The following is a 27,619-nucleotide window of genomic DNA, read 5'->3' as shown; positions in this document are numbered from 1 at the left end:
ATGTAGTTTCAGCTAATGTAACTCTGGTATCAATCAGAAAGTGTGGTGAATTAGTTGTAATTCATCCACAGAGCTTCATCAACCTTTTGTCTTTCCCTGCCCATAAATAAAAATGGCACATGTTAGTTCCTTAAAATGGAATCATCACGAGAGTTCCTTAAGAAATAGTAATTCACTACAATGCTTGTACTAACACAACAAATTCCCACAGAGTGAAGAGTATTTATTTTGGTTTCCATAAGACACAAGCTTGTATATGTGAGTTTGAATGATAACATGAGGGTGAAATCAATCACTCCCAGGAAAGCTTTTAACTCTGTAAAATCATGTTGCTCTCTCTTATTGTTGCTCTTGGTTAGGAGTGAGTGTGATGAATATATCAACGGACACTGAAGATATCTGCAGTACAAGCAACAAGAGCCTGGCCTATAAAAGTGAGGATGACATTAATGATTGCAAACAGATATTAAATATTATCTGAAGCTCTCCCTGACAGTAGTAGCAATCAGAAAGGAAGTTCTAATTGAACTGAACAGAATTAGAATAAGGTCAAAATGAATGAAAGCAAACAAAGTAATACAATAGTCTCTAGATTCTCATAACATCTTTGCTAATACTCCTTTGGTGCATCTCTTCTGTCATTCCCATGAAACTATGCTTAGTGTGCTACATTTTCTGTACCACAAAGTAAAAGAACCTGATGGTACATTTGCTGTGCTGCTTTAGATCACAGGCAGCTCTTTTTCACTCTTTCTGGTTTTCCTTGGTCAAACCTTTTGCTTGTGGATTACAAAATGTAAGAAGATTGAAGTTTCAGCTGAACATAAAGCAGCTCATGTTTGAAGACTCCAGACTCTGAATTGCAATCTCTGCATCAGTCACTGTTCAGTACCTAGCCTAACAGTATCTAGAAATGCAAGTGTGATTTCATAGCTTTCTCTAGTCAAGGGTTTCCTAAGCTTGACTAGTTATAATGATAATTTTAACTTTTAAAGCAAAATGGACAGTCAATAGTCTACCCACTATCAGAATCAGAATCAGATTTATTATCACTTATTTATATGACGTGAAATGTGTTGTTTTGCAGCAGCAGTACAGTGCAAAGGCATAAAATTACTATAAGTTACAAAAATAAATAAATTGTGCAAAAAGAAGGAATAATGTGATAGTGTTCATGGGTTCATGGACCATTCAGAAATATGATGGCAGAGGAGAAGAAGCTGTTTCTGAATTGTTGAGTGTGTGTCTTCATGTACCTCCTCCCTGATGGTAGTAATGAGAAGAGGGCATATCCAGGATGGTGAGAGTCCTTAGTGAAAGATGTCACCTTCTTGAAGCACCACCTCTTGAAGATGTCCTGTGGGGAGGGTTGTGCCCATGGTGGAGCTCTACAACCCTCTGCAGCCTCTTGCATTCCTGTGTATTGGAGCCTCCGCACCAGGCTGTGATGCAACCAGTCAGAGTGCTCCCCACTGTACATCTGTCGAAATTTGTAAGTCTTTGGTGACATACCAAATCTCCTCAAACTCCTAACGAAGTAGAGCCGCTGGTGTGCCTTCTTTATTATTCTTCAAGCTGAACCACCAGGAGAACTGAGAATTATCACTCTTGCTAAGGTCAGAAGGCTGTGGCTTCATGATCCAATCCATGAATTATCTAGATTGAGACTCATTTGGGAGAATCACTATCGGCGATGATATCATTTGCTGATTCCCACCTCTCCTCTTGGAGAGGATATCCAATTATAATAAATATATCTTTTAAGGTTATTATAATAGCTCTGGACTACAAGTTATTTGCTGAACCCTTTTTTAAGGATTTTTTTTAACCAGAATAATTCTTATTCTCTATTCCTTAAAAAAAGCCTCTAATCCATTTATTTTAATGTGGGTTATCAAGAATTGCACCTGAATGTGTTAACCAAATTAAACATAGTATACAATAGATTTCTAGGTTTCTATCAAAAGAAACAAGGTAAGAGTTTTGATATAGTGGAGATGGAAAATATCAGATGGTACTATTATTAGATCAATTGTGAACACATTCTAAAACAAAACAATATATACCCTCCCTGTAGCTTCTGAATTCATGAGGTTCATGAAATCATTGATATACCTTTTGTGATATACTTCACATGTGTACAAATAATCTTTGAATTATTGTTTTTCCACACATCAGTAATTGTATGGTGCAGTTCATCATATTGGCACAGGAACAATATGTTCCCTTATGAGTTTTCCAACTTGCTATATTCCAATTCATTCATATTAATTGACAAGAAAATTATTGCTTGACATGTATGGATCATCAGCCTGAAAGCCTTTAATTCCAATTGCTCTCCTGTATTGCATCTGTTTTGGGCAACTAGAGAAAGAATGAAGGTAAATTTATCGAACGTCTTTGATGTCCTTCAATGTGCCTTATATACAAAGTTGTTTTTTTGGAAGTGTCATTGTGGAGATAATGCAGCAGTCAAGCTGGTCACTGGGAGTTCCTGCAGTTGCAAATGAGGTGAATTTTAACTTAATCTGCTTTTATTCTGCCAATGGGAGAAAATGCTGGCATAATGTTATTCCACAAAAAAAAGTCTTATCTAAAATGTGGCATCTCTGACAACACAATCCTATGTTACACTGCATAAAACTGTCATGGTAATAGATCTGGGATATAAATTACTTGCTGCACCATTTTTATGGAAGTGTTTTTTATAACTTCAGAATAATTCTTATTCTCTATTTTCCGTGTGATACAAAACAACCCATAAATAGTTGCTATTGTGTTTCACTCATGAAGAATATTGATTTTCAGTTGAATAATGCTGAAAAAACATGATGGAGTTGAATTTTAGAGCAAAGAATTCTCTGAACCAATGTGAAAATCCTGACACATGTCATTGTGTACCTGTCACAACATTCTTCGATGTTGTTGCTTACTAAGTCAAGTAATAGATTATCCTTTACTGAAGACAGTAAGCTCTCAAATATCTGCAGTGATTGGTACAACAATGCATCAAAGGTTGTTTCACATTGTAAATTACATTTTTAAAGGCATTCTTAACTGGTGTACATGACACTACTCAAAAGTAAAGTAAATATATATTTCGACAGTTTTCTAGTCATTTAAATGTTTGGATCAATGTACAGTTTCAACTGCCTTCATACTTGAGCATACTGAACAATTGGTGCCAAAAATACAATTAGAATGTCAAAAACCAGAATAAATAAAAGCCTTTCCTGATCTTTATTGAGTTTACTGATCTCAATTGAAATATCATTAGAGATGTTACAACTGGTCTCATTGCCTCATGATACGCCCATGAGTTAGAGAGTACAAATATAGATCAGGCTTCTCACACTCAAACAATACACCAACTGCATTCTGAAAGCAAACTATGCAAAAATTATCCAATTTTATTGGTAAAAACAAATTTCAGTTGCCCCATGATAGTCGCTCTCCTATGGCTTTGCTCAAGAATTTCAACCTGTATACAATGCAGCTGGGAGATGGGCAGGGCATCCATGAAACTCATGTGGAACTGCAAAAGAAAGGACAAAAACATTTTTATTTGAGTTCATGCTGATGACCTGTGGATACCAAACCAAAGTTTCACGTAACTCTCTTGATTTGACATGGAGTCAAGGTGTAGAGGAGACAATCCTTCCTGGAGCCAGTGTGGCTAAAGTAGGTTGTTAGATTTCCATTCTTTCAGGAGAAGTTAGAGATGTAATAAAAAAATCTTTCCTTGCAAACCAGAACTGATGTACTTAAGGACTTTTGGTTAGGTTATTCAATACCTGATCCATCCAAACCTTGCGTTTATGGTATAACCACCCCACATGTGTAAATGAAAATAGCAATCAGTTTCCTGATCCACATAGATACCAATTCATATATTTAAGTATTAGTTGCCCTTTGGCTTTAAAAGGGACCAACACAACTTGCTTCTGCAGGTGGCCCATTTTTAAGGTGAGATGTGGATGGGCAGCTGTTGGGGATCAGTACACTTCTGTTGCTGAGGTGCAATAGAAAAGAAGCTTATCCTGGGTAGCAGCAGAAAGCATGTCAGCTCAATGAAAATTTTGCCATAATACATTTTACTTTGTTGCTCCAAAAAATTATTTGCCTTATTGGTTCTAATATTACCTGTTCATTTAAAGATATAGAGTTCAATTGCTAAATGCAAACTCATTGTGAGGATAGCCTTATCAAAACTGAGGTAAAATAATTCTATACTAGTCAATAGTTATAACTCTCATACTGGCATATAAAAACAAATGATTATTTTTTATTTATAATTTGGCTAGATTTGGACCCAACACAAATTGTCCTTATTGTCTCAACAAGCAATCCTCCTGGAAATCATGAGGGTGGTTGGTCTCAGCTTGTCATGTGATACTCTCCAAATGCTAGGGGTAAGGCCCATTGGTGAAAGTTTGCAGGAATAACTTTCTGAAGAATGTGAGAATCTGTGGAAATTTGCTGGGGAGAGCAAAAGTGATTTTGTTTTGTTAAGTTGTTTCTCTTGTTGCAGTGAAATTTTATTGCATTTAAAAGAATGTGTTTACATACTTGCCACAAAGAAAAAGTAGAGAAAATCTGTCCCTGTGCCATTATAGCACAAAAGGAAAATTGATCTCCATCTGGAACCACCTTAATCTCACGTTAAGGCAAATCTATGAGCATTTAATTTTACCAGCTCCTTAACCAAATAAGAAAATATATAAATATGTATTCTGGCTGATTTCCTCCTTTGCATCTATAAATTCCTAATCTCTAACGTACATTGCCAAGAGTTTACTCTTTGTAAGGACAATCTTCTTTTAGCACCTTGTGTGCCTCATTACATTTGCTGCCAAAGATCAGTCTGGATGTTAACTTTCTTTACTACCCCAAATTACTTTATTGGCAGCTCAGAACATACTGTTCTTCATGTGCAATGTGTGTGATGACAACAGATGGCTCCTTCAGAAGGTCAGCAGCAGATTTGAAGCCTCCAGCATGCAGCTACCTGCATCTATTGTTCTCTCCCTGGTGGCTAAATGTCATTTCCTGAACATTGGGATTATCATCCTTAGGAATCTTGGATCAGGTTTGCAGTGGCTGGAAAAGTGTGTGTTGGAGGTAAATGCAGCTTGGAGAGAACATGATGATTTATTCACAAAAGTGATCTTGCTGGAAAGATCACTCAGTAACAGCCAAAACAAGTTGTGGTTTTGATCTTTTGGAGTGCAAGCAATTTCTGAACACTGAAAAAGAAAGATAAAAATATAAGAGGCAATTATGTTTTATAACCTAGCACCAATTTATGTGTGAGTCTTACTGTGTTGTCAGTATTAAATGAGGGAAGGTCATTTGGCAAATTTAGCAATCCAAGTACATGCCAAATGCCTAAGGTGGACATTCTGTTTTTTTTTGGGCTTAGTGTTCATAGATACATAGATTCAGAGAGCTATGCAGCATGGAAACAGGCCCTTCAGCCCAACTCATCCATGCTGACAAGATGCCTACCTAAGCGAATCCTTTTTGCCTATGTTTGGCCCATATCCCTCTAAATGTTTCCTATCCATGTACCTACCCAAATGTCTTTTAAATGTTATAATTGTACCTGCCTCTACGCCCTTCTCTGGCAGCTCGTTTCAAATACCAACCACACTCTCTGTGAAAAACTTTCTTTCAGATCCCCTTTATATCGTTCCCCTCTCACCTTAAACCCATGCCCTTTAGTTTTAGACTCTCCTACCCTGGGAAAAAGACTGTAACTATCTATCCTATCTATTCCCCTCATAATCTTATAAACCTCTATAATGTCACTCCACAGCCTCCTTCGCTCCAGAGAAAATAGTGCCAGTCTATCCAATCACTCCTTATAACTCAATCCCTCCAGTCAAGCAACATCCTTGTGAATCTTTTCTGCAGCCTCCCCAGTTTAATCACGTTCTTCCTATAACATGGCATCCAGAACTGCACACAATTCTCCCAATGCAGTCCAATCAATGTTTTGTACAGCAGTAATATGCCATCCCAACTCTTGTGCTCAATGTCTTGGCCGATGAAGGCAAATCTGCCTTATGCTTTCTTCACTATCCTGTCCAGCTGTGCAACCACTTTCAGGGAACTATGTACTTGTACCCCTAGCTCTTTCTGTTCAACAACACTCCCTAGGACCCTACCAGTCACTGTATATATCCTGCCCTGGTTTAACTTCCCAAAATGCTTTACTTTGCACTTAGCTGAGTTAAATTCCATCTGAGTTTCTTTGCCCCACTTTCTCAGTTGATAAATATCCTGTTGTAACCTTAGACAAACTTCATCACTGTCCACTATACCACCAAATTTTGTGTCATCTGTAAACTTATTGATCATGCCACCTACATTCTCATCCAAATCATTGATATACTGTATAGATGACAAACAACAGGGGACCCAGCATATGCCTGTGGCCCTCCAGTCTGAAAAAGAACCCTCCATTATCACCGTCTACCTACTAACACCAAGCCAATTTTGTATCCAGTTGGCTAGCTCACCCTGGATCTCATGTGCTCCAACCTTCTGGACCAGCCTACCATATGGTACCTTGTCAAAGGCCTTGCTAAATCCATGTAGACAACATTTACTGCCCTGCCCTCATCAATCTTCTTGGTCACCTCTTCAAAGAACTCATTCAAATTCATGAGATATGATTTCCCAGGCACAAAGCCATGCTGACTATTCCTAATCAGTCCTTGCCTTTCCAAATGTAAATAAATCTGTCTCTCAGAATCCCTTCTAGTAATTTTCCCACCACTGATGTAAGGCTCATTGGTTTGTAGTTCCCTGCCTTGTCCTCACAGCCCTTCGTAAATGAAGGCAGAACATTAACCATCCTCCAGTCTGGTGCCTCTCCCATGGCTAATGAAGGTGCAAAAATCTCTGCCAGGGCCCTAGCAATTTCTTCCCCTGCTTCCCACAACATTCTAGCATATACTTGCTCAGGCCCTGGGGATCTATCCACCTTTATGTGCTTCAAGACTGCTAACAGCTGCTCGTTCATAATGTTGATATGTTTCAGGATATTACTGTTCTTTTCCCTGAAGTCATCAGCTTCCATATCCTTCTCCACAGTATATACAGATAAGAGGTATTCATTTAAGACCTCGCCCATCTTCCGTGGCTCCACAAATAGATTGCAAATCCTGAGAGCAATCCAGAGATTACAACCCCAGAAGTCCTGCTCTTTAATCTTTGCCTAAATCCCTTCATTCACTCTGTAGGAACTCATCCCTTTTTCTACTTATGTCATTAATCCCAATGACTTCTGACTGCTTGCCCTTCCCCTTGAGAAGCTTCTGCAACTACCTAAAGACATCCTTGACCTTGGCACATATCCTGGAGACTCATTTGCAGCTGCAGAATTTCCTGTCTGTTTCCCTATCGAGTCTCCAATCGCTACAGCTGTCCTTGACTCCAGCCTCCCTTGCTGTGGATCAGAGCCAGTTGTGGTGCCACACACTTGGTTGCTGCTACTGTTCTCCTCTGTTCTCCACAATAACAACTTTTAAAAGACAGTTGGACAGGTACATGGATTGGAAATGTTTAGCAGGGTATGGGCCAAGCACTGGCAAATGGGACTAGCTTGAATGGGGCATCTTGGTTGGCATGGACCGGTTGGGCCGAAGGGCCTGTTTCCGTGCTGCATGACTGTGACTCTATGACTCTGAAAGCCCATCTTCCACAACAGTATCTAAAACGATATATGTGTTACTAAGGAGAATGGCCAAAGGATCATCCTGCACTCCCTGTCTATTTCATCTGTCTTTCCTAGTGGTCACCCAATTACCTGTTGTTTGTGAGTTTACTGCAATTGGCTACTATCAAAAAGAACAGATGCCATTTTAGATTAGGTAGAACCTTATAAGATCACTTTTGCAAGGGAGCCATGACACAGGCCCAGATACTCCCAAGCCTGTATGTGCTTGCTACAAGAAACAACAAGCACCCCCTCCAGGCCTGAGTCACAAACTCAGCTCTTGGAGATTGATAGAAACAATTTATTAGTTTTATACAAGGATGGGATTAGTGGGTATATATTACAGTTTCACTTCACCAAGGCCATTTATTATAGATTTTTGGTGTCACTTACAAGCTATAAAGGAAAGAAATTGTGTTCAATTTTGTTGAAAATTATTTCCTGTTTCAGGACTAGATTACTTTAGTTTGTTATGTTAAAGTGTCTTTCTCTTCTATGGCATTTGATCCCCAGAGGAAAAATATTTACTTAAACATCCTTTCCAAAACAATATTGCACCTCATTAAAGCAGTGATTTAAATTTGACTGATCGCATTGCTGTAAATAGAAATGTAACTTTGAGTTGTGCTCCACCCTCAAATGGATGTGTATTTCTAAGGAGGATGTAGGTATGCTACTTTAAAAATGGTACATTAATTTAAAATGAACCATTTTTAAATTTGAATATCTACTTTAAAATAGTATATTATAAATAAATTTTAAAGATTTTATAACATAATTTTTGATCTACAGAAACTACCTACTGAATTTTCTATTGACTAACCCAACTAATCTTCTAATAAATTAATTTAATCGACTCTCACAGTTGACCCCTTCCAACCAATTCAGAGAAACTTCCCCTTTCTCAAACCTCAGCTCACATGGAAGGTTGGTACTCCTTTCTTCCTTTAATCTCCATCCCCTGCTTGTAAAATGTCATTTTTTTTCTTCAGTTCAGCTCCAGTTCATACTGTACTCTCCTCCCTATCACCACCCAGCCACGTTGTACCTAAACACAATGCAGGTGCGATCCAAGCATTACCTCAGAGTGCTGCTTCCAGTTTCTCTCCGCTAAAAATAATAATAATGACACAGAAGTAGGCCATTTGGCCCCTTGGATCCATATCAACTCCCAGGGGAACAATCCCATTACTTTCATTTCCACGCTTCTTATTTCCCCATATCCTTGCTACTTCTTATTCTCTCTTACAATGCCCATCATCTCCCCTGTGATTCTTTTTTGTATTAACCTACCCTGAGGGCCAAATACACAATTGTCTTTGGGATGAGAGAGAAAACCTGTGCACCTAGGGGAAACCCCTCTTGGTCACAGTGAAAATATGAAAACTTCACACAGACAGTACCCACAGTCAGGACTGAACCCCACTTCCTCGAAGTGAGGCATTAACAGTAACTATACCACCACTATGCCACCAATATTCCTCCATTCCTCCCCCACGTGTTGTTTACACACCACTCTCTGTGTTATTTCTTCGTCCCCCTTTAGGTGCTCCTTTCACATTGCCATGCTCTTTACCTCCCTGTTTGTCCTATCTCTGTCTGTCTCTCTCTCTCACAAAATCCAATTCTATTTTCTCTGCCTTGCAGGACTGTGCCTCCAACTCCCACCCTCTTCCCAGAACCTTAAAAGCACAGCCTTTGACTTATTATCCCTCTCTCAAACATATAAACCTTGGGTTCTCCACTCACAACCACTCTTCACCCCGAGAAACACTGTTTCTGCAGCCCCTTTGCTCAGCAGCCCTCAGGATTGATAAGTATCCTCAATCATCACAAGATATAAGGGAAATTCCCAATAGAATCACCGTCATTATGCTTATCATTATCTTCTATTATGTAGTAAAAGGCAACTGGTCCTCATAACTTCATCCGCTAAGTCCCAGCATCATTCTGGTGAATCTGTGCTGCCACACCCTCCAAAGCCATTACATTACTCCTGCACTGACCAAATCCAAGTGCACCATTTCAAACACACTTACATCATACAGGTAAGTGCTCTTCATATTTATTTCTATGTATTTTTACTCACAAACATTTTCAGCTGTTCAGTAGCAAAATAACTAAAACACAATGATCAAAAGCATTTGCACACTCTGCATTTTATTTTGTTAATCAATCTTCAAAATATGTTGATGTACATCTGCATGCTGTTTGTGATAGTGAAAATTGAGATTGATTGCATGCCCAATGATATTGTCCATTGCTTTTTTTATCTGCTAATCAGAAATACAAAGTGACACGTATAAATTCCCAAGTTATCACCACTGGCTAGTGGTTAAATTATAACACAGCTTTATCCAATATCACATTGTGTTTTCTTTTTAAAAACTGCTTACTCCATATATTTCTGTCAGTATTATAATGCTCAATAATACACACACTTCAGTTTCTCTCTCTTTGAATATGATGTGAATTAATGTATAATGTACAATGAATTTACTCTGAACTGGTTGATACATGGAGCTGGCCCAATTATTTTGTTAATTCTCTATGAAACAACTCCATGCCTGAAATAAGGAGAAACAGTTGCAGTTTACACTGAATAGTAGACAGCACATGGACTTGGATGATAGTGGACCATGACATGATTCTGAAAACTAGTAATTATGATGGAATGTGATTCTTTATGAAATATGCTTCTTGATTATATTGAAACTAGTCAGCGCAATGACCCTGACTAATAAAAGTTTGGAACACTTAATATATTATATTTTGAATGGATTTCCTCAGTTTCATCCAATCTTTGATGCACTTTTACTTATTGCACTCAACAAGCTTTTAATATGAACAAAATATGCTGAATTCTTTCCAAAATTGATGACATATTTTGAAAGAGGATCTCTGACAGTTATATGCACATGAAGCACCTCGTGGAAATAGTTCAATCACTCCAAAACATTACAGAATGTCCTACAAATATGTGATACAGTTTGACTAAACATTAGAAGTCATTATTTAAGCATTTCGATGATTAAGATCCTGTTTTCTTGCAGTAAATGAATTATATATTGCTGCTTTTCAAGACTATTTGTTAATGGAATTCCAGGCTATTTGTTTATTTGGTATAAAACAATAACATGAGAAGAAATGATTTGGAAACTGACCATTGAAATCATCAATGTTACATAATTCTATAACTCATTCAGGTCCAGGAAGGAGACAAACTAAAAAATATTTCTTTCTTTCTTGAGGCTGACCTTAGCCACACCTCAGGTGAGAATGTTTTCAGAAATTTTTCTCTTATTGACATTCATATACACAAGAGAAATTGAGCACAATTTTAACTTGGAAGTTTCACACATGCAAAATTTGTTATTTGGTTCAAAGTACAAGTTTATAAGGAAGTAACAAGTCATATTTCATATGGTACTGTCTATTGTTGGGAAATGCTAGAGATTGGTTTGGAGTTGTATTTTTGTTCCAGGAATGAAAGTACTAGAATTCACATTTTTTTTACTTACAAATTTATTTGAAGAAATGATGCTCACCAATAAAATTCGATGCAATAGAAAGTTCTCAGAAAATTTCCTTTATTTTTCCAATTTATTCATTCACATGATGCAGACATTGCTACGATATTTGTGGTCTATCTTTAATTGTCCCCTGTACTAAGAGACTTGCTGAGCCATTTCAAAAAGCTGGGAAGAACAAAGCACATTGTTGAAGGTCTGGAGTTACATGTAAGCCAGATCAGGCAAGGGCACTAGTGAACAAAACAGGTATTTACAACATTCCAATAGTTACCATTACTAACACTAGTTTCTTAATTGAAGATATATGTAATTACTTGAAACCCTAGTCCCTGTGCCATAATTTCAGCTCATCATCTCCGGATCATAATCCAGATATCTGCATATGGCTGAGTAACCTAATGACTAACAGTCATATCCTCTACCAATATTACAGCTGTTGAGCTCAGTAACTTATAAATTTCCTAACTTCATTCTATATTATACCCTTTTGTATTCTCAGCTATAGGCCATTACATTGTACCTCTTCCAAGATATTTGACATTTATGGTCATTTATCTTAGTAAAATATTCCTGAGGATGTACTGCTGGATCTCTGCCATTTTAAGTACTGTTCGAGGGCTCCCTTTGCAGAGGGGGGTAGAAAACAAATTTGAACTTGAATCTGAAGCAAGTAAGTCCCCTGATCTGCTGCAAGACATAAGTCTTCTGCCTCATCAGAATCAGAATCAGGTTTATTATCATTGACATATGTCATGAAATTTGTTGTTTTATTGCAGCAATGCAGTGCAAGACATAAAGATGTACAAATTACTATAAGTTACAAAAATAAATAAGTAGTGCAACTCTGCCTTTGAAGGGCATCCCAATATATCATTGACCATAAAATAAATACAATATCCTCCAGCTAGCCTTGTCTTTCTAGCCCCCATATCCATTGTTAAGGGCCTGTTGCGTGCCATGATTGCCTTCAGACATTTAAATAACAAAGATAAGAAGTCCAGATGATGGGGTTCAGAAATGTGCTCTCTTCTGTTTGTTGCATTAAAAGCAAAGGATAGGCTAAACACAGGTCCATTCTGACAATAATACTGTACTGTAATAATACCCGTCCCTTTTGTACAGGTCGCCTTTACCCCACAAGAGATCCCAGTGGTCCAAGAACTGAATCCCTGCCCCCTGCACCAGCTCCTCAGCCACAAATTCTGCTGGGCTATCTTTCTATTTCTGATCTCGCTAACATGTGACACCAGGAGTAATCCAGAGATCACTACCCATGTCCTGCTTCTTAACTTCTTCCCTGACTCCCTATACTTACTCTGCAAAACCGCATCCATTGTTCTACCCATATCGTTTGTACCAATATGTACAATGACCTCTGGCAGTTTGCCCTCCCAGTCAAGGATTTTCTGCAACTGCTCAGAGACGTCCTTGACACTGGCACTTGGGAGGCAACACACCATCCTGGCATCTCTTCTGCAGCCACAGAATCTCCTGTCTGTCCCCCTCACTATTGAGTCTCCTATCACTATCGCCTTGTCTGACTACACCCTTTCCCTCTGAACCTCAGAGCCGATCACAGTGCCAGAGACCTGACTACTGCTGATAGCCCCTGAAAGAATATCCCCCTCAACAGTATCGAAAAAGGTATACCTGTTTTCAATACCATCACGATGGTAATGGCCACAGGGGAACCCTGCACTGACTGCCTACTCCCTTTACTTTTCCTTGTGGTCACCCATCTATCTGAAGCCCATACCTTGGGTGTGACTACCTTAGTAAAGGTCTCATCTATGAAACTCTCAGCTTCTTGGATGATCCTGAGTACATCCAATTATTGTTTGATATTTTTGATTGATAATTATTGTTAATTATTGCAATTGAGAAATGAATCCCAGTGCTTTTCTCGCTTTTTATATAACCTCAATAGACTATGACTACTTTTTTTGTGAAATTTGTTTCTGTACCCTCGATCCTTCTGTTTCTCAAACCCATTGTGATGTTTATTTTCCAGGGTAGATAATTTCCTTATTCTTTTGATTATGCCTTTTATTTATTTAAAGAAAGAAAATTCCATTGACTAAATCCCCCTTGTTATTCAATATTTCAATGTATTTTGCTCTCTTGACTTTGAAATTAAGTTGTATTAACATTTAACATTTATATGAAATTTCCCATCTTTATCTAAAAATGACAGTAAACTGCATTATCTTCTATTTTCATGTCACAGTGCTATTTCAAGAGCTTAGGCATGGCAATAGTAAGCTGTTTTCCTGAAGTACAGAATTCATACTAAATGTAAAACTGCTGAGACTCACTAAAACTAGTAGTCCAGAAGACCCACTAAATATGATTTTCCCATCAGCTGGATTTAGGAGTCTCCATGGTTCCACATTTGGCACTTAACAGGCTGTACTTCAGGAGTTGCCTGTACTGTGCAAGTCCAGTGCAATGTAAAAACAATCTTTTATCAGTTTATTTTTCATTTTATACCCAAGACTACATTTCATGTAACAGCTGTGGTTAATGTTACTTGTGACTTTTAACAGTTGATGATAGTGGAGCTATTTCAAACACACTGTTGGGATTCACTCCATTTACCAGATTGCTCAGCCTTTCACAGGAAGAATAAGCATGAACTTGAAACTGCAACAATGATGATTCATATCTTGTTCCAGAAGCACAGAGAGAAAAAGCAACCAGCTGCTGTTGCAATGTTTACTGCAACACAAGCTGAAGAGTGTAAAAGGTGGCACAACCACCAAGTGCAACAATGCCATCAAACTTCAGCAAATAAAAATTAATTTCAATTTAGGAACAGTGCCAGCATGCATGACCAATGATGTACCTCATTGATGCAAATCAGTGTTACATGAATACCAATAAGAAGCATCACATTCTACTTGATAATCATCGGTACAAGTTAGAGAGGCTGGATTAATGATCTTCAACAAAATACTTCGACTACATTTTCTTTAGCTCACTCAATTGATGCCTCGACAAAGTAGTGTATTAAAAATTAACATACATAAGAAGATTAAATACGATGAGCCAATGATCTTTGACTTTTTACCTCATTCCTGCAATAAAGAAAAAAATCTAATTTAACTTTTTCTTCCTTGGCATTTACTTGGAATCAACGATGATTTGCTTGTACTCAGTTTTGTGTGTTTTGAGGTGGCTAATGAGACAATGTGGGAACCACAGACTCTTCCACAGATGGGGCAGGAGGTGTTGTGAGGTGATGTACTTCTTCTACAGTTTATCCTGAATTTCTATGTGCTCCTAATGCATGGATTCCACTTTGAGTGGTCATGAGCCAGCAATTGCCAGGAGTCAGTGGGTATATAGCATTTCTACAAGGAGGCATTGAGCACATTGTTGAATTTTGCTCTCTGTCTACCAGTAATCGCTTCCCATGACAGAACTTGGAGTAGATTGTCTGTTTCGGGGGGTTGGTGTAATGTCTTTTAGAGTCTCAGAACAACCCATTCACAGCCAGTGAATATTCAGCAAAGTAACTCAAGGGCTTTCAATTCACCCTGTGTAATAGCAAGAAATGCCTTAGAACACTGGATACAGCAAACTCAATGGGACAAAACAATATCCCAACTATAGAACTAAAGAGTTGAGCTCCAGAACTAACTTTGCCTCTAGCCAAATTGTTCCAGTACAGTTACAGCATTGGCATCTGTCTGATAATATGGAGAATTGTCCAGGCATGTCCTGTTAACAAAAACCAGGACAATCAAATACAACCAATTACTGCTGAACCAGTTACCTTCAGTCATCAACAAAGTGATGGAAGGAGTCATTGACGGGGCTATCAGGGAGTACTTACCGGTAACCTGTTGCCTTATGCTCAGTAAAGTTTCACCAGGACCACTGAGCCCTGACCTCATCACAACCTTGGTCCAAACATTGACCAAAGAGCTAAACTCCAGGGGTAAGGTGAGAGGGACTGTCCTTAATATTAAGGCAGCATTTGACTGTGTGTAGCATCATAGAGCCTTAGTACAACTGGAAGTCAATGGGCATTAAACGGATAATAATCCAATGTGATAATATGAAGCATCCCCAACTTTTGTAAGGCACATATCCCGAGAGTAATGATAGGCTTTCCACTTGCCTGGATGAATGCAGCTCCAACAACTCTCAAGAAAGTTGGCATGATCCAGGGCATCAACCAAACACTCATTCCTTCCCCCAACCGGTGCACAGTGTGCACAATGTGTACCAGTTACTAAATGCAAAACAATTATTCACTAAGGCCACTCGGGCAGCATCTCCTATATTGGCAACCTCTATCAAAAATGACAAGGGCTTCAGGAACATATGATTAGAATGAGCTTCATGCTTCCCTTCAAGTTGCATACCATTTTGACTTGGAATATTTTACCATTGTATCATTTCTATGATCTATGTCTTGGAATACCCTCCCCAAAAGCACTGTGGGAGTGCCTTCATCAGAAAGATTGGTATTGGTATTGGTTTATTACTGTCACTTGTACCGAGGTACAGTGAAAAACTTGTCTTGCATACCCTTTGTACGGATCAATTCATTACACACTGCATTGAGGTAGTACAGGGTAAAACAATGACAGAATACAGAGTAAAGTGTCACAGCTACAGGGTAGTGCATTGCAGGTAGACAATAAGGTGCAATGTCATAACAAGGTAGATTGTGAGGTCAAGAGTCCATCTCATCATATAAGGGAACCGTTCAATAGTCTTATCACAGTGGGATAGAAGCTGTCCTTGAGCCTGGTGGTATGTGCCCTCAGGCTTCTGCCTGATGGGAGAGGGGAGAAGAGAGAATGATCCGGGTGTGTGTGGTCTTTGATTACGCTGGCTGCTTCACCAAGGCAATGAGAGGTATAGACAGAGTCCATGGAGGGTAGTCTGGTTTCCGTGATGCGCTGGGCTGTGGATATCATACTGTGAGTGAAGGACTATAAAGATGTCCACATTATCCATGTCATGACAGGTATTAATGTTCTCTGGATTGACCACCTTATCATCTTGATCAACCTGTCTCCAAAACATTGGTGTCAATAAAAGTGTTGCAACAAGAAGATGAAGTTCAAAGCTCTCAAGGACCCTTTACAGACAGCACCTCACATGCAAACTGTTGATTCCCAGCCTTCAGGATCCACAAGATGCCCACAGCTTAAGGCTTGCCTTGAAGTTCACCATAATTAGCATTTTTGAAGTGATTCTTGGCTTTTCTACCAAGAAGAGCCAAGACTGGGCAGATGAGAATGAAAACAAAATTGAGGAGCTGATTAACTGGAAGCTTAAGCCATTCCTGGATTAGAAACTCCACCATTCCTCAAGAGAAAAGAAACAACTTTATGGGCATCTGAAGCCAGAGGCCAATCAGAAAACCTGGGCCCTAAAGGTAGATGGAGACAGTGCAGGAGGTGCAGCAATTCACTGACAACCACGACATGCACAGGTTCTTCAACCATGTCAAGGGCATCTATGGCACAAACACCAAAGGTCCCACCCCGATGAGAACACAGAATTGGGTGGACTCATCAAGAACAGAGAGGCAGTCAACACCTTCTGGAAGGAACACTACCAAGACCTCCTTAATAATAATTGTGTTCTCAACATTACGCGCCTGGCTCCATCCCACATCAATCTATTTGGTCCTGCCTTGTAACCACTCCTGACTGACAAGAAGTCAGAAAGATCACATCCCAGGTAAAAAAGTAACAAGGCCTTGGTAGCAGAGAGTATCCCTGATGAAGTTTTAAAATGACAATTTCAATGTCCACATGTGGGAAGGGAAAGACATACCAGAAAAACTCATCTTCAAGAAGAGAGATAATTTCATGTGATAACCACAGAGGGGATACCCTGTTCTTTGCCAAAGGGAAAGTCATCATCAAGGTCCTTCTCAGCTGCCTCCAGGCATTGGCCTATGAGCTGCTTCCCCCATTGCCGTGCAGATTTCATTCATTCAGAGGCAGAGTGGACATCAGCTTTACTGTGCAACAACTCCAGGAGAAATACAGGGAGCAGAACCAGCCACTGTACATGGTGAATGAACTATACCCTGGCATCAAGGATCACCAGTTGACCAGGAATAACCAGCAGCACTCTATCTTTGGACCTATAGTACAGATGGATGGGCACCGATTCTCACCTGTTATCACAGAATATATTCACAGGTAAATTAAATTGGTTTATTATTCTCACATGTTCTGAAGTACAGTGAAAAATTTTGCTTTGCATGTCATCCATACAGATCATTTTATTACAACAGTGCACTGAGGTAGTACAAGGGAAAACAATAACAGAATGCAGAATAAAGTGTTACAGTTACAGAGAAAGTGCAGTACAGGCAGACAATAATGGGCAAGGACATAATGAGGTAGATTGTGAAGTCAAGAGTCCATCTTATCGTACTAGAGGACCATTCAATAGTCTTATAACAGTGGGATAGTAGGTGTCCTTGAGCCTGGTGGTACATGCTTTCAGGCTTTTGCATCTTCTGCCTGATAGGAAGGGGGAACAAGAGAGAATATCCGGGGTGGGTGGGGTCTTTGATTATGTTGGCTGCCTAACCAAGACAGTAAGAAGTGTAGACAAGAGTCCATGGAGGGGAGGTTGGTTTCCATGATGCGCTGACTTGTGTCCACAACTCTCTGCAGTTTCTTGCCATCTCATGCAGAACAGTTGTCCTACCAAGCTGTGATGCATTCAGATAGGATGCTTTCTATGGTGCATCATCAAAAATTGGTGAGGGTCAAAGAGGACATGCCAAATTTCTTTAGCCTCCTGAGAAAGTAGAGGCGCTGGTGCGCTCTCTTGTCCGTGGCATCTACGGGAAGTTAATGATAAAATTTCATATTTCTCATGACCTATATGGAGGCCATTCAGGCCATTGAACCCACACTGGCTCTAAGAGCAATCTTATCAATCACATTGCCCTAATTATTTCCCAGTAATTGTTCTAACAAAATGTTTGCAGCCAACCTAATTCTGGTTTCGGGTTTTGTACATAGCAGGACATCAACCTTGGTGTGAACTATTGAAAGTCATCCCTCGAGCCAAACTTCTGTACAAAAAAGTCTAGTTCCAAATGTGTATATGTAGTGTCAGCTATGTATTATACTCTACTTTCAAAATTCACTTGGCCTGAAGTCAATGGAACAGAATTTCAGAAGTGGAGTACAATGTGCAGCTGCTACTACATTTTTTGCTTACTTTGTGAGTGAACCAGTCTACAAGTGCATTGCACCTCTATTGAAAATAGTTTATACAATAATGCAGGGGTGAAGCAAACATTTCCAATGCCAAAGTCGTTGGTGCAAAGTTAGTTCATGCAGTGTTCTGGAGTTGGAAAGAATCCATATATTGGTAAAGCTATTGGGACACTATTAGTCTGTGGAATCCCAATGCTTCAACTGGAGTAGAATTTGCATGTGTTGCTGGAGAGTTGCCAGTCTGCACAGTACTGTAGGGGACATAGTACTATTGGGACTGTGGGATCAGACCAAGTGTTTGCAAGAAAAAGGAGGTTCAATAAATTCTTGCAGTGCTGGTGTGAAAAGGAAAACTGTGTCCTTTGGAAAATAGTGAATAGGTTTGCTCCATGCATAATTGAATTAGAGAACAGAACAGGATGCATGACTTGCCAGTGTTGTTAGAACTGAATGAGGCCTATGCAATGATAAACAAATGTTTTAGCGCTTAGTGAGGTGTTGTCAATGTTGTGAACATTGACACAATTTGTGCAATGCTGGTGTAAAGATAGAGCCAATTCATGTAGAACTGACACTATGTTGAATACTGTCAGTCCATGCAGTAGTGGGTAAGAGGGCAGAACTTATTAATGCAGGACTTGTGTTCTCAAAGGCAGAGTCAGTCTGTGTAGGGTTAGACAAAGGGGTCAAGTGTATTCATTCAGTGGCAGTACAATGAGAACCAGAATTGGTCTGTACAGTGCTGAGAATGAGTTGGGACTTATTCATATAGTACCTGTGCTAAGAGCAGAGCCGGCCTGTGCAACACCTGGAAAGGGGCAGAATCCATTCAGGTTATGCAAGTATTGTGTAGGGCACAGTTGGTCCACCCAGTGCTGGATAAAGAAGCAAAATGTATTCAGAAAGATATACTTGCCATAGAGGAAGTGCAGTGAAGGTTCACCAGACTGATTCATAAGATGATCAGGCTATGGTATGAGGAGAGACTGGAACAGATAATTCTGTATTCGCTAGAGTTCAGAAGAATGAGAGGAGGTCTCACTGAAACATAAAAGCATTCTGGAAGGGCCCGATATTGAATGTTCGGGTTGTTTCCCTTAGCTCGTGTTTGTAAAATCATGGTGGTTGTAAAACCAGCCTCCCTTCCTTGGACTCTGTCTACACATCTTACTGCCTCGGTAAAGCAACCAACATAATCAAAGACTCCACCCATTCTCTCTTCTCCCCCTTCCCATCGCGCAGAAGATACAAAAGCTTGAAAAAATATGCCACTAGGCTCAAGAACAGCTTCTATCCTGCTGTTATAAGACTACTGAATGATCCCTTAGTACGATAGATGGGCTCTTGACCTCACAATCTACCTCGTTCCTTGTTATGGCCTTACACCTTGTTGTCTGCCTGCACTGCACTTTCTCTATAACTGTTACACTTTATTTTGCATTTTGTTATTTTATTCCCTTGGATTACCTCAATGCACTGATGTGATGAAATGATCTATATGGATGGCATGCAAAACAAAGTTTCTCACTGTACTTTGGTACATGTGACAATAATAAACCAATTTACTAATTTAAAATAAAGGGCCACAGTTTCAGAATACAGGTTAAGATGAGGAGAGATGGTGAACTTGTGGATTTCTCTACCACAGAAATGGAAGCCAAGAGGGGAGAGACAGTTCCAGAAACAAAATGCATTGCGGGATATGGAGAGAAAGTGGGAGCATGGTATTGAGAAAGAGGATCAGTTATGATCATTTGAATGGTGGAGTAGGCTTGAAGGACTGTTTCCTATGTTTCTATGGCTCTATATTTCTATATACAGAGTTGGTGCCTGAAATATTTGGTCTGTAGTGAGCAAGGAAGGGGGTGGGGGGGCGGGGCGTGGTGGTGTGGAAGTGCACTGAGAGGAACTTATTCATGCAGTCCCAGTGATGTGAAGGGCAGAGTGACTCATGCAGTGCCAGGTAAAGGGAAGGAGTGGCAATCCTATGAGGGACAGAGCTGGCACAAGCAACATCAGGAAAGGCACAGGGATTATTCAAGCAGTACCAGTGCTGTGAGGAGCAGGGACTGCCTGTGCAGTGCAGGGGAAATGGGAAGGCCTAATTCATGCAGTCTCAGTGCTGTGATGAATAGAGCTGGTTTGCCCAGTGCTGGGAAAAGAAGGATAGTTTTGTATGCATTACCGTTGCTTTGATAGGCCTAGCTGGCCCCCACAGAACTGGGCGATGGGCTGGAGCTTACTCATGCATTGCCAGTGCTGCAAGGACACAGTCAGTCCATGAATTGATAAGTAAGGGGGCAGAACTTATTCAGCGCATGCAGTATTGAGAAAAAGACGGCCATAATTTGTACAGTGCCAGCTTTGTGAGGTCAGAGTTTGACCCTGTAGTGCCAGGAAAGAGGCAGAGCTTCTTTGGGAAGTGTCATTGCAGTGTGGGGCAGACTTGACCTGTCTAGCATTTGGAAAAGCAAAGATTATTCATGCAACGCAGGCTATAAGGGCAGTATTGAACCCAGTAACATATGGAAAGAGATGGAGCTTATTCATGCCAGGGCAGGATTGAGAAAGCTGAGTTGGCCTATGTTGCACCAGAGAAGGGGCGGGACTTTTTCAGGCTGTGCCAGTATAGTGGAGGGCAAAGCCAACACATGCAGTGCCAAGTAAATTTGGGGATTGGGGAGGCAAGGTGGGCATGCAGCCCTATATCTATGAGGAAAAGATCCAGCATGCACATTGCTGGGTAAAAAAGATTATTATTTCTGTAATGCCCATATTGTGATGGAGAGGGTCGGCTCATGCCCTGCTGGGAAAAGACTGGAACATATCCATGCAGAGCCCATGCTGTGAGGGGCGCAATGGCCAGTATAGTGCCAAGTAAATGCTGGAACAAGGAATTTCTTTAGCCAGAGGATGGTGTATCTGTAGAATTCATTGCCACCGATAGCTGTGGAGGCCAAGTCATTGGGAATATTTAAAGCGGAGGTTAATAGGTTCTTGATTAATAAGGGTGTCAAAGGTTATGGGGATAAGGCAGGAGAATGGGGTTGAGAGGGAAAAATAAATCAGCCATGATCGAATGGGCCGAATGGCCTAATTCTGTTCCTGGGTCTTATTTGTGCTGTGCCAATGCTGCAATGCCAATGCATGCAGTACTCAGTAAAGGGACAGCTTTTACATGCAGTACCAGTGCCTTGAGGGGTAGTGGTGGCCCATGCACCCGGTAAAGAGGTGCAGCTTATTCCTGCAGTGCCACTGCTGTGAAAGGCAGTGGTAGCCCGTGCTGTACAAGATAAAGAGGTGGAACTGGTCTGTGAAGCGCTGGGTAAAGGGGTGGGGCCTATACATGCAGTGCGAATGCTGTGAGGAGCAGAGCCGGGTAGAGGAACGGAGCTAATGCGTGCAGTGCCAGTGCTGTGAGGAGCAGAGCCGGCCCATGCAGCACTGGGTAGAGGAGCGGAACTTATGTGTGCAGTGCCAGTGCTGTGTGGGTCAGAGCCGGATAGAGAGGTGGAACTTATGCGTGCAGTGCCAGTGATGTGAGGAACAGAGCTGCGTAGAGAGGCAGAGCTAATGTGTGCAGTGCCAGGGCTGTGAGCAGAGTCAGGCTATGCAGCACCAGGTAGAGGGGCGAAGCTTATGCGTGCATTTGCCAGTGCTGTGTGGAGCCAAGCCTCCCGTGCAGCACCGGGTAGAGGGGCAGAGCTTGTATGTGCAGTGCCAGTGCTGTGATGAGCAGAGTCGGGCCCGTGCAGTGCCGGGTAAAGGGGTGGGACTTATGCACGCAGTGCTAGTGCCATGTGGGGCAGAGCTGGGTAGAGGGGCAGAGCTAATGCGTGCAGTGCCAGTGCCGTGTGGGGCACCGGGTAGAGGGGGCGGAGCTAATGCATGCAGTGCCAGTGCGGGGCACAGCCTTGTAGAGGGGCGGAGCTAATGCGTGCAGTGCCAGTGCCGTGCGGGGCAGAGCCGGCCCATGCAGCGCTGGGTAAAGGGGCGGAGCTCCGGTGGCCGTCATGTGACGCAGTGTTTACATCCTCAGCTGTTCGCCAGCGGCCTGCTCCGGTAAGAGCGAGCTAACGGGCGGGCGAGGGCGGACGGCGGCGGCGTCGTGAGTGGGGGCGGATGAGAGGGACAGTGAGAAAGGAGGAGTGCAGGCGAGAGTAGGCAGCATCAGTTAGCGAGCTACGTTGTTTTTACTTCCCCGGGCAGCTCTGGTCATCCGCCCTGCCTTCGCTGCGTTGGCGACGCCGATTCCCGGTCCGTTACCCCGACCCCGATCCCAGACGCCCCTCTTTCCCCTCCCCATCCCCGCCGCCCTCCCTTCCACCGTTCCCAAACAGGCGGCGGTGTCGTTGACTCTCACTGTGGAAGGCAGCCAGTGGCCTAGAACCGGAAAAGACAGCGTCCGCCGACGGCGGCCCTCCCTCCGTGGACGAGGGACGGTGGCGCCTGAGGGGGTGAGGAGCACCGGAGCGGCGGGCGGCCGGCCTGCCCCGGACTTGCCGTTACCGCCAGCCGCAGCCACGCCGGGCTCCTTTTGTCTGGGTCGCTGCAGGATGTCTGGGAGCCAGTGAGCTTTGCACACAAGACAGCGCTTCCTCTTCAGAGTTGTCGTCCCACAACCAGCTGGTTTTTGTCTTGTTCTGTTTGATCCCATCCGATTGTGGTTTGAGATTTAACGCTTTACACGAGGTGTACAGTCTTAACATTTCCCGTAGAAACCTTGACGTCGTGCAACGTTTCGCGTTTTGTCCCGGCCTTTCTATAAAACAATGATTTGTAGTATCGATGTGGCAGGGGTCACAAACGTGGCGCCCTTTAAACTTTAAAGGGACTTGTTTGCTTTACCGTTCACGCATTCGAAAACCAAGTTTTGAAGATTGCGTTCTGTTGATTTAGTTGTTAAAACAGAGAAGTCGAGGATTTTCTTGTTAAAGTGTTGTCCAAGTTTGAAGAAGGACTAATGATAGGGATGTTTCTTTTGTTTTTCTCTCCAAGTATTATTTTCAGTTTGGGTTCCCAATTCTACTACGTGCTAAAGACGATGATAAAATTGTTAACCACAAATCTTTTTATAGACAGTTTTGGTATGCGTCCTTTATTCCTAAAGATAAAATAGAAGAGATCTTTTTTAAACTTAAGCTTGTGGAAGATATGTTTACATGTTGTTGAAAATGTGTGACATGGCAGTTCAGCTCTACTGCTGACCTAATTTTTAAGTTGTTTTATAATCAGCAGAGCACCAAAAAAAAAATGACTTGTTGGATAAACATATTATCTGGTGTGGAAAAACTTCAGTTCATTTTCTGTGCTAACTCTGAAATGCCAGTGAGGATATTTTACTTGGAATTCAGTTGTTATCCAGTGACTCTGCTGTTAATAATGCATTGTATTTGTTTGCAAAGTTGCACCTTCAAACAGTTTGTCAATAAATCATTGTCGACACTTCCACGAAGAATGGGTGGGCAAATTAATAGAAAGCAACCAAAGTCCCGAGTTCTGGCCATCTAGTGGAAGAAAAGAAAACAAATGCAAAGGACAAATGTCTTTTCATATGAATTTCCATTATCGAGTTTTACCTGTTTGACATGCATATTGGAGAATTGTAAGTGCCATTCCTGCTATGTTCTGTACTGCAGAAGGTGAGCAGTGTACTTTCAGCTTTTTACTTTTTGTAAAAAAGCAAGCCCTGTATCAGAGATGCCTATTTATAGAACATTGGCCCATATATGCACAGTCTGGAGGAATTTCTCCAGTAACATGACATCTATTTCTCTTGAAAGTTTATTAAGAATAAGTTGCTTCTGTGCATCAGTATCTTTGAGATTGGCTCAACATATAGGAAGGAGGAAAAATATTTAGTGAATGTACACTTGCATCTGGTACCTAGAAATAGGGGTTTTATGCTTTTCAAGAAATCTATTGATTTTTTTCAGGAGGGAAGCATTGCATCCATTCACACTTGATCATGTTTTCAATGTGTTGTGAAGAGCTCAAAAGACTTTGAGACGATTGTAACTGTTTGCAAGGTGTTTTTTCTGTAAATGGATTGACTAAAACATGGTCGTGTAGCGGTTAGCGTAACGTTATTACAGCGCTAGCATCCCAGATTCAATGCTGGCTGCTGTCTGTAAGGAGTTTGTACGTTCTCCCCATGTCTGCATGGGTTTCCTTCGGGTGCTCCAGTTTCCTCCTCCGTTCCAAAGATGTATGGGTTAGGAGGTTGTGGGCATGCTATGTTGGCGCCGGAAGCGTAGTGACATTTGCAGGCTGTCCCCAAAACACACAATGCAAAAGGTGCATTTCACTGTGTGTTTTGATGTACATGTGACTAATAAAGATATCTTGTATCTTAAAGAAAGTACATGGAACTGACTTTACAGGAAGTCTATCGTGATATTGGGGGTGGGAGAATTTAGTTTGTTCATTCATACATTTTTTGACATCTTTGGATTTGTTGTACACCCCCCCCCCGTCTATTAAATTTTGTTATGTCTTTTTCATAGTTTTACATTTTTGCGAATGCCACTGCATTCTAATCACAAACGGCCTCTTTGTAGCCAAATTGAAAAAGTAAACATCCTGATCTTGCACACCACAGTCAACAGCTTTGGTGAAAATTGTATGAGTACTCTTCTAAATGTTTTACTTTCAACTTTTCCTCTTTAACACCTGAAGGAGTCTTGGAATATTGTTTATAAAATATTTGATAACTCGAGCCTAAATCTACAGCTTTGTTCATGCCTTTATTTGCTAAAAGTCAGGATAAAATGTATCATGGCAGAAGTTGGCAAAATTCAGTTTCTTGCCTATACCAATAACTAAACATTCCACATAGAAATGTTTAATGAGAGCAATTTCTTGCATTATAGAATTATTTAATTCATTAAACAAGTTTCAACATTGAATGGAGTGAATAGAACACTCCCCTTCCTGTCAATCATTTAAATCATGGCTAATTGGTACTTCAGTTTTACTTACCTGCCCTTGCACTATCTTGTGATATCTTTAAACAAAAATCTGTTGATTCCAGCCTGGAAAATTTACTTTGGCATAATTTGCACAACCTTCTGTATAATGTACTGCCCCGCAATGTCATCCAAAAACTACATGGTCCTACATGTGTGCTGACACCACACATCCCTATTTCACCAACACCTCATGATCACTTTGTTGCCTGTCACTTGTTATTACTTGTAGTATTAACTATTTTTAAAAAAAAGTAAAGCTATTGTTTTATTCCACCTGAACTTTCCATAAATATCATCTGAAACTGTGCTCGTATCCTAATTTCATCCATTGCAGTCTGCTGTCCAACATAAACCTGGTAATGCATTGATTTTAAACAGTTCATGCTTACTTTCAAATCCCTTCAGGGCCTCCCCCTTTTCTATTTCTGAAACCCTACAAATCTCATTGCATTCTTCCAATTCTGTCCTCTTGAATATTAATTCTTGAAAGTTGGTAATGATACATTTGTATATCTATCAAGCCTTATTTTCTTGAATTGTCTTCCAGACCCCTTGAGATCCCTCTTCTCTTCGAAAATACTTAAGAAAACTTACCATTTTGACATGCATTTTTTTTTTACCATTGTGCACATCTCATTACATGGCATGGTGTCAATTTTTTTTAAAGCTTCAGTGGAATACTTTCAGATCATTACTTTTTTAAAGGTGCTGTATAATTACAGATTATTACTTATTTTGACCACTTCTAACATTGCTGCTGTTGAGTTTCAGTTACCATTGTCCTTTTGTGCAGATAAAAGTACTACCCAATTTTGCTTCTAAATAGACTGATTTTAAGATTGTTTTCTTGTTTGCATTCATCTGTCATACAAAATAGCTTTTCAGTATCTAGCATAACCAGATCTTCTATTCATTTTTTAAAAACAAGTCAACATTCTAAATGAATAGATATTAAGTTTACATACAAAAATATGAATTATTGGTTGGAGTAGCCCACTCAGCCATCAAATCTGCTCCACTATTTAATAAGATCATGGCTGATTTGATTGAAACCTCAACTTTGCACTCCTATCTACCTGCAGTAATCTTTCACTTGTTTATCAAGTATCCATCCATCTTTGTCTTTACGTATGCAAAGACTCTGCTTCCATAGCCATTTGAATACAGAAAACCACCTCATTCACTGCCTTGGGTGAGAACCTCTTGTTTTAAAACAGCAACCCCTAATTCTGGATTATCCCACCAAAGGAAATGACACTTTCATGTCCATGCCATGAAGATACCTCAGGATCTTGTTCCTACTTGTTTCTCTAAACAGCAGATACAAGCTTTGCCTTTTCAACCTTTCCTCATAAGACAATCTGCCCATTCCAGGTATTAGTCTAAATATGTAACCTTTTCTCATAATTTATCCCTTCTAGCACTATTAGCTTAGTTAATCTGAACTTTCTTTCCTTTCAATGTACATGTGACTAATGTACTATGTTGTTTTTCCTGAAGCCTAGTGTGGGTCTGAGCAAGGCTAAACAAGTGAAGTATTATTTTGTTATTTTTATATCCCTTGACTGGCCAATATTCCATTTGCCATTTTAATTATGTTTTGTAATTATGAAGCAAATCTGCTAATGAGCACTTTGGATTGTCTTCTTGAGAGCAAAGGATGTTACTGGATATAGCAGTAAAGAGGAGGTACTAGGAATAGTGGAGAGGATAATAATAGAAGTGATGTATATAAGATTGGCATTCCTCAAAGTATAAATTTGCCTAATCCAGTTCAGGGAAATAAGTATGTGAATTGCAGCCAGTTCCTTTGCAATGTGCCATTCCTCTTGGAATATGAGGGTAGTGTCAGAAGTTGCAAATTTTGCACCGTGTTGGGGGAAAAATGTGGAGAATGATAAACCTGGCACTGACAAAGCAGTCAGTGTAATGTTTAAGAAGGGGAAACTTGGGGCAACAAGTGAAGTCAGATTTGGTTGTCATTTTGAGACGTATAGAGTAAAGGCCTACGCACAGATTTGTTAAAGGCAAATTGTCTTTGACCAATGTGATGGAGCTCTTTGATGCTGTATATATGAATGTGGGAAAAAATGTTTAATAAAATACTCTGGTAAATTTGATTGTAAAAATCAAAGTCCATGGAATTGCAGAAATGATGGAAACATGTATGCCTCA

The 27,619-nt window shown here is 40.6% G+C and overlaps 1 protein-coding gene across 3 annotated transcripts in view; it reads left to right on the top strand.

Moving 5' to 3' along the window:
- Positions 1 to 27,619, top strand: part of pcmtd1 (protein-L-isoaspartate (D-aspartate) O-methyltransferase domain containing 1) — a 76,644-nt gene that overhangs the window by 3,849 nt on the left and 45,176 nt on the right. The window contains exon 1 of one of the 3 annotated variants that reach the window (XM_052022963.1): positions 22,454 to 22,535. The exons of 1 other annotated variant lie outside the window; for it this stretch is intronic. The gene's annotated coding sequence lies outside the window, so the exon portion shown is untranslated. Of the gene's footprint in view, positions 1 to 22,453; positions 22,536 to 23,013; positions 23,166 to 27,619 lie in introns of those variants that run through there. One more of the 3 variants, XM_052022962.1, reaches the window with a different exon arrangement.

The sequence above is a fragment of the Pristis pectinata genome, chromosome 9, assembly GCF_009764475.1.
Source record: "Pristis pectinata isolate sPriPec2 chromosome 9, sPriPec2.1.pri, whole genome shotgun sequence".
In the NCBI taxonomy this organism is placed as follows: domain Eukaryota; kingdom Metazoa; phylum Chordata; class Chondrichthyes; order Rhinopristiformes; family Pristidae; genus Pristis; species Pristis pectinata.
The sequence above is the reverse complement of the archived record's forward strand: the minus strand, read 5'-3'. Positions and strand labels throughout refer to the sequence as shown.